The sequence below is a fragment of the Lathamus discolor genome, chromosome 2 (assembly GCF_037157495.1).
Source record: "Lathamus discolor isolate bLatDis1 chromosome 2, bLatDis1.hap1, whole genome shotgun sequence".
Classification (NCBI taxonomy): domain Eukaryota; kingdom Metazoa; phylum Chordata; class Aves; order Psittaciformes; family Psittacidae; genus Lathamus; species Lathamus discolor.
In genome coordinates, this window is record NC_088885.1 from 4,613,498 (window position 1) to 4,621,626 (window position 8,129).

General features: G+C 47.3%; 1 long non-coding RNA gene across 1 annotated transcript; it reads right to left on the minus strand.

The window, feature by feature from the left end:
• Window positions 1-561: 561 nt before the first annotated feature.
• LOC136009094 (uncharacterized) lies at window positions 562-6,928 on the minus strand. The gene is made up of 4 exons (XR_010610326.1): window positions 6,841-6,928; window positions 5,853-5,977; window positions 3,902-4,073; window positions 562-666 (listed from the first exon to the last, which is right to left on the minus strand). It is a non-coding gene; the product is annotated as an uncharacterized LOC136009094 (long non-coding RNA).
• Window positions 6,929-8,129: the final 1,201 nt, after the last annotated feature.

The following is an 8,129-nucleotide window of genomic DNA, read 5'->3' on the forward strand; positions in this document are numbered from 1 at the left end:
ATTTATTAATTGAGAATTGAAGGGGAGAGCCTGGTCTCTAATTGCACAGCTCAAACTGCTCATTTTCCCATGGGTGCCAATTATTACTGTTCTCCTCTGTGGCATCTCCACCGTAGGCCATGGGGTAATGAAGAAAGCTGAGTAAATAGTGCACACAAGATATCTGTGAATCATTAACAGAGTCATTAAAACAATTACAGATGATTTGTACTGAAACAGGGTCTAGCACAGAGCATGCGAGTCTCCTGGTGCCCGGGCGGTCTGTGGTACCAGGAATACAAGGCTCTGCAGCCAAGTCTTAAATCCAACAGCCTTTCTGATAAAATGATCCTCTGACATACAGCCACTGGGGAAGCCCTCGGCTGTTTTCTTGTCGTCATGAAGGACTATTCGGATGCATGGGCTGTTTGCCCACAAGAAAGATGCCCATGAGCCCCGCAGCAGGGCTCAGCAGGGCAGACAGGTCAGTTGTCCAGGAGGACAAGTGTTGGACCGTGTATATAAAACAAATATAAAGCTGCAGGCCAACATTTATTTACTTTAAATACATCTAGGCACGAGCATGGCCACCAATGGCCTTCCTGGGTTTTCCATGTGTTGGTACCAGTGTGCTGTACACGTGTTAATCGCATTCCCTGTAACAAGTTGCTGTTGCCTGGATCCTCCCTGTATGCAAACACACTTAGATCAGGCCTCCGCCAACATGCAATTAAGCTGTTACAGCCATCACTGCTCAATGGCTTGATTTCTGGAACAGCAGATGCCCACAGTTCTAACTGGAAACTTAGAATCAGAATGGTTTGGGTTGGAAAAGACCTTAAGAGCATCAGTTCCAACCCCCTGCCATGGGCAGAGACACCTCACACTAGAGCAGTTTATTTCAAGCCCCGTCCAACCTGGCCTTGAACGCTGCCAGGGATGGGGCAGCCACAGCTTCTCTGGGCACCCTGTGCCAGCGCCTCAGCACCCTCACAGGGCAGAGCTTCTGCCTTAGATCTAACCTGAACTTGCCCTGTTTCAGTTTGAACCCATCACCCCTTGTCCTATCGCTACAGTCCCTGATGAAGAGTCCCTCCCCAGCATCCTTGCAGCCCCCTTCAGACACTGGAAGCTGCTCTGAGGTCTCCACGCAGCTTCTCTTCTCCAGGCTGAACAGCCCCAGTGTTCTCAGCCTGTCTCCATACAGGAGGTGCTCCAGGCCCTGAGCATCCTCGTGGCCTCCTCTGGACTTGCTCCAACAGCTCCATGTCCTTCATATGTTGAGGACACTTAAGCCCTTTTCATTTCAGTGCTCCTGGCTCTGTAACTTTAAGACCTCGTGCCTGAAGAGTGCAGTTGGAGTAGTCCTGCAGAGGCATCTGAAATGCAGCCCTACTCCTGTTCCCACAACTAGCGCAGAAAAGTGAGGAATTCACTCTCTTTTAATTAAACTGCTTTCAGTGAAGGTCATTCAGTTTCCTTTTTCTTTACAAGTGCTATGGAATATAATCCTTGAAAAAACAAACCCACTACAGTTATGTACTGCTGGTAGAAAAGAGGAGACATTAAGGTTTCCACAGCAACTATTAGTGGTGACCCGGAGTACACCCTCAGTATTACGTGACTTCACTACTCCTAAACCATTTGATGGTCTATATTAAACAACGTTAACGGGAATAGATTCAGTTACAGTTTTAATACCAAATCCCAGTTGATGTTCTCGATGTAAATAGCTTTATAGCAAGCTGCAATTCTTTCCCAGAAAAACCCCAAAACCCAACCCAAACAGAACAACAAATCAATGGTTAAGCCAATGGTACTCTAAGAGTTTAGCTTTTATATCTGCGGTTCATTTGTTTCATTTGCAGCTGGATTGCCCTTTCTTGCAATTTAATCTTACCTCTACTGGATGCATAAATGGAAACAAAAAATCTCCGTATCATAGAATCATAGAACAGTTAGGGTTGGAAAGGACCTCAAGATCATCCAGTTCCAACCCCCCTGCCATGGGCAGGGACACCTCACACTAAACCATCCCACCCAAGGCTTGCTCCAACCTGGCCTTGAACACTGCCAGGGATGGAGCACTCACAACCTCCCTGGGCAACCCATTCCAGTGCCTCACCACCCTAACAGGAAAGAATTTCCTCCTTAGATCCAATCTAAACTTCCCCTGTTTCAGTTTGAACCCGTTACCCCTTGTCCTGTCACTACAGTCCCTGACGAAGAGTCCCTCCCCAGCATCTCTACAGGCCCCCTTCAGACACTGGAAGCTGCTCTGAGGTCTCCACGCAGCTTCTCTTCTCCAGGCTGAACAGCCTCAACTTTCTCAGCCTATCTTCATATGTACTTCATCAAGTACCAAACATCTGAAAAGTCAATGCCAAGGCTCTTCACTTGGTGGAAGGGGACATTTTTCTGACAGAGAAGTGAAAGGGGATGCAAAGGGTAAGCTGAGAAGATTCAGGATCCCTCTAGCCCCCCAGGCACAGCTTTGTCTGTGAAGTGAGGGTCTCTGAATGAAATATGTTGAGGAAAAGGATGACTTCTCCATAAGGAGCAAGACGGAAATATGTAGGGTTTTCCCAGCTGCGTGAATGATAAAATTCCTTCACTTCGCTGAGCAAACGTAGCTGAGGAGCAGGGCACTTGCACCAGCTTCTGTGCTCAGCGCTAGGACCTGAACATCCTTTCCTGCTTACAGAGAAAATTATAGAGAACACACACTCATGGAAGGTGGTATCTCAAATCTCAGGACTTCAGGGGAAGGCAAAAGAGAAATGACAGATTAACTGCATTGGTGGCCTGTGTTTGACTGTTAATAGAGGGATCCATTCTCCTAATCTTCCCTGGAGCACTCGGTACTCTAGACCATAGGTTCCTTCTGTTCAGCTAAAGAAAGGTCTCTAGATTTCAGGGGAATCTGCTAAGACTTTTACAATCTTTTCCTGGTAGGTTGTGACTAATACAGCACCTCAACCATGATCTCCCTCATGTATGGAGACGCACACCTTTTAGCTGTCTTTCCAAACCCAGTCAGTATCTCTTTAAAGCCACTACATGGACAGAAAAATCACATAGTTTCCAATTTCATTTTCCCATCTCTGTTTATACCATGCCCAATATCTTATGAGAGATGGTACTGCAATAATAAGTGATGGGAGAGACTATAGTCAGTGATTGCCACAGGCAGAAAATAACTCATGCCTGTCCAACTTCCCTCTGTGTGACTGTGTTAGTTTGAAAGACTATTACTTACATATAGGATTACTTAAATTTATTATCTAAAGTCAAGTGAATGGTTGACTTGAGAAATATGAGAACAAAGCAATAGCAAAATGGTGCAGGTACCAGCTGAGATCAGCTCAGCTAGCAGAAGCTGAACCCAGGAAAGACAAAACTGTAAAGATGTATGGGGGGAAGGAGGGGAGGAACCCCCAAAAACACCTCTCTTCCAAGAGCTCTCAGAAGCATCAAAATGTATTTCATAGGAGCCACAGATCTTTTTTGGTGAGTCCATACTGTTGTGTCAGAGCAATCTCTGATTCCTTCCTGCTATTCAACTCCAACACCACAAGATCTCCTTTCGACCAAGAGATTCCACCTCAAGGTGGTGAATGATATTCTGACCTTGTTAAAGGACTCTAGCAGCAGCAGGACACTGCAGGGCAGCTCTGCAACCTGACTTAGCCCTGGTATAGCTGTGTTGCACAGGCTGGAATAGGGAGTTCAGCATCTCAGTCCTTTCTTCCAGGTCCATGATGGCCTGGACTCAGCATATAAAAGGTCTTTTGAGGCTCTGGGGTAGACAGCAAGGCTGACTATTCCCATGAAGCTTCCTAAACTTATGGGACAGAGCTTCTTAAAGGTATCACTCACATGTGGAGCCAATGCTGAGAGGAGCCACACTGCCAAAACCTACCTGCACTCTGCTATAGAAACATGCTGCTCTCTCCAACTTTTTCTTCCTGTTTGGTGTGATATGCGTTTTTAAAGTCAAGGCAGTCAGATCCAGACGCTTCGCAGTGCATCCCACAGACACCACAGGAAGGAGAGAATCAATTCTCTGTTGGAAATGGCAGTCACATCCTCTCCTACAAGAAAACGAGAAGAGATTGTGTGATGAGGACAATACGCGAATCTGTCACGTTTGAAACAGTGGCGCTGACAAGGTGAGTCTCAGACACCTGCATTACTCTCCGGGTGTGATTACTTTGGTAGTTCTGACCCTAAACACCCATTCCTTGTCTTGTAGGGCCTGACCATGACAATTATTCTACCCCTCCCTGCCTATACTGTACCAGATGTACCATGGATAAGAACAAGCATTTCAAGCAGAAATAATCCCTTTGGGAAACGTTGGCAAATCACTTATCAACATTTTTATGTGACTACACTTATTAGCTTGCTTATTATTAGATTTAGATTAGATTATTAGATGAAGTTGAGCATTTTGGAATGGTTTCCTGGGACTTTATACTTTACACACTCATTCAGATTAACATGCTTGAGCCACAGCAAACATTTCATGTGTGCAAACAGTTTCTTTTTACCTTGCTGAACATTCAAATGTACTTTTCAGTTAATGACTACAAGAAATCTGCCTCTCAAATTACATTGGTTTATTTCCCCTGTCGGGACAGGCAAATACTGCGTATACCTGCTATTCATCAGCCTTTTAATAAATGGAATAATAAAAGGCATCAGCAAAGAACCCTGCAGCAAAGTGAACTGTCCTTGCACTCGAACTATGGAGATAAGTCGGACTTGTTTCCACCATAAATCTTAATTAAAACCTCTAATTTATGTCTTTGGCCTGCTTTCTCCCTCTACTGGTCGGAAACAGAATCTTTCCTATAGGGAATTTCAAGGCCTTCCATATTAAAATCTGACCTTCGTAATACAGCAAAGAAAGCACGATGGCCCTGGAGCTCTTTCTCTGTGGCACTAATGAACCGCATGCCATTGGAGTTCATGAACAGCACAATAAACATCTTCAGTGATCCAGCCATATTTATGCTATGTCTTCTTTAAACACCTCCTCTCTATGGGGATTTGAGCTTTCAGAGTCATGGTAGCATAAGAGTTAATCACTGTCCTGGGTTCAGCTGGACATCACAAATCAAGGCCAGGTTGGACGAGGCTTGGAGCAACCTGCTCTAGTGGAAGGTGGCCCTGCCCACGACAGGGAGCTGGAACTGGCTGAGCTTTAGGGTCCCTTCCCACCCAACCCATGCTATGAATAACACATCATCCTGAACCTCGGTCAAGTGATGAGTGAAAGTTACTCAGTTTGAAGTTTGCTCTCCCGTAAGCAAAATGGAACATAGGAATGGGAAAAAGTGAGGGACGATTGTCATTTAAACGTATTGTAAAGGCAAGAACATCACCAAGTCTCCTTTTGGGAGTTTGCTGATGAAGAGAAGCCAGCCTGGATGGAGGCTGAACTCACATCAAGTTGCCACTGTCTTCCTCCGCAGTTATGTTTCTCTCTGCTTGGGTGTACACACATTGACCTAGTCCAAGGAACTGGTCTGGCCAAAAAGTGCCTTTTTTAATAGAACCCTAATTTCATTTATCACATTTCCTGTGCTCTCCTTCCACAAGAAGCTATTCACTCCAGCCCTGGTTCAGACGTGCTTTGTGCCTGAGAAGCGTCCTTTAACCTTCAGCACCAACCCTCAGGTAAGCATGCCAACGCTGAAGCCTGCCCCCAATGCTCTTAAATACGTATCCCCACGGGATGCAGGGGAATGGGCTGGTACGGATCATACCCAGAATATCCATCTTCCCTGCGACCCCTTCCTCTGACCTACAGAAGAAACACTGATTTTCTGCATGGCTCATTGACAAGTTTTTACTTCCCTGCTTACCACTGATGAAGGTCCGAGTTACTGATTCTCTCTGCTCACAGCCATAAACCAAGATGATCTCCTCCAGAGGCTGCTACCCCATGGCACCAGGATGCTGCAGTTTGTACTCCTGCAGCAGAAGCCCACTGCATTCGCACAAACAGCAGGTCAGGGGGAGCAGAGCCATAGGGGAAGCTTCCCAAGGCCGGGCACATGATTGAGCTGCTTGCATGGGAAGCCAGCTCATTCCTGCATTACAGGCTGCTTTGCTTTTACTGATGCAACCTCAGCAAACCCAGTTATTCAGGGCCTCTAAACTTAATGGCTTTTTCTTTCGTCCCCCTGCCACAGCCTGCAGCTTTGAGTGCAGAAAAAGAGAGGGAATACAAATATTACCAAAAATAAACGTAAAAACCCCAGCATCAAGCACTTTGGCTTGGCGGCAGTGTGAAATGTTTGCTGAGGAGCTCAGGGAAAAAGGGGCAGCTACTTGACAGAGTGAGAAAGCACATAACCTTGCTGTCAAAGGAGAAAACACTGTTAAGCTAGAAGAAAGGCGGCAAGCTCAGCATCAAGGATGGCTGAGCAAGTGCTTAAAGCTAATCCCAATTTGGAAAGGTAGCCAAGAGTTGAGGCAGGAAAAAACCCAGGTCCAGCCAAACCCATGCAGCCAAGGGAGGGAAAGAAACACTCTTGAACCAAAACAGCAGAAACAGGTAGTGAGAGAGCACATCTTAATGGCAGAATTTCACATGCTGTCATTCATAAGGCTTTCTGGCCTCTAAATATAAGTAAAGGTACAAAGGTGCCTGTCTCCAGGTTAGACTCTCGTCACGTACCATTGCTGCTAAGGCAGGTATGAGAGGGGTCAGCCCACGCCACCATGCTGGGATACACACTCCTGCACATCCCAGGGCACTGCAGCCACCCATCCTCATCTCCCCTCCCCGTGCAGCTCAAGCAGCCCACACCCCAGGGACCAGGGGAAGCCACTCAGGACCATCACAACCTGCAAACTATGGCGTGCCTCCCTTTAGCTGTGGTACTTGATGCATCGTCCCTGTGCAGCAGAACCCCCAGTCTTCCTGCAGCAGAGCAGGTAGAGGCTGTGGCTGCACTAAGCAGCCGGGGGATTTAAAGCCCAGGCCTCACACTCCTAAATTGAAGTTTCTATTGCTGCATTAAAGGTAATTAATTAAACCTGAAGGGCCCAGCCTGGCCAGAATCTCAGCTCCCAGCTATGGGTTGAAACGTAACCAAGCTGTCTGGGTTGAGTTATAAAGCAGTGTACGAGGCTTTCTCATTACAGACCCTGTGTTCTTTCTCCCTGCTTGGTTTGAGGATGGCAGAGACATGTCCTAACAAAGTGCCCGGGCTGTTCAAAGAGACTTCTAGCTTCCTGTTCCCTCTAACGTGTTTGATCGCGCATTGTCCATCTCTGCATGCTAGGGTGAAATGGGTGGGTAAGAAAGCAAGAGGAGCAGCAGTCTGCTGCAAGGAACAGACGTGGCTTTGCCATCTGACAGGGTAAGAGATGAGAGCTGCAGCGTGTGCCAAATCCTTCTTTATCCACCCAGACAGTCAGGAGAAAGCTTTGATTTCTTGACAAGCGCTGGCTGCATGAAAGCTGCCCGTTGTGCTCCTGTGCTCCCCACGGTGCTTAAATAGAGCAACTGGGCACAGCCTGCACAGAGATGATGGAGCAAAACCACCCCCTGCCCCGGGAGCGTGTGCACACAGCGGGTCTGATCCAGAGCCAGCTGGGATTGGAGAAGGGAAATGCCACTGGAGCTGGCTGTGCCTGAGGAAGGGACACGCTGTGAGCAGGGAGGGACGTGCTCAGGGTGTCTAGCCATGAGCTGCTAAGCCAGGAGAGCAGGAATTGTGAGCATGGCTCAGACAGGCCCCGAGAAACAGCCGTGGCACACAATAAATTGTACCCAGAGCTTCCTGCTTGGCTGCCATTTGCTCATTTCTCTTCATCCAATTAGAGATGTTTAATCCTGCCAGTTTAATGCCCTGCTTGATTTCTGATGGCTGGAAGGACCCACTTCGAGCCTCATGAACTTCACTTGTGATCAGCGTTTGGATAAACTGGATGAACTCCTGTTTGCACGGCACACCCCAGCCCTGGACCACCGGCAGCTCACTTGGGTGTTACTGCCATTCAGCTGTGGCTTCAATGGCATATGCACAGGTGTCAAAAAGCCATAGCAAAGTGATGGATCATAGAGTCATGGAATCCTGGGCTGGTTTGGGCTGGAAAGGACCTTAAGATCATCCAGTTCCAACCCCCTG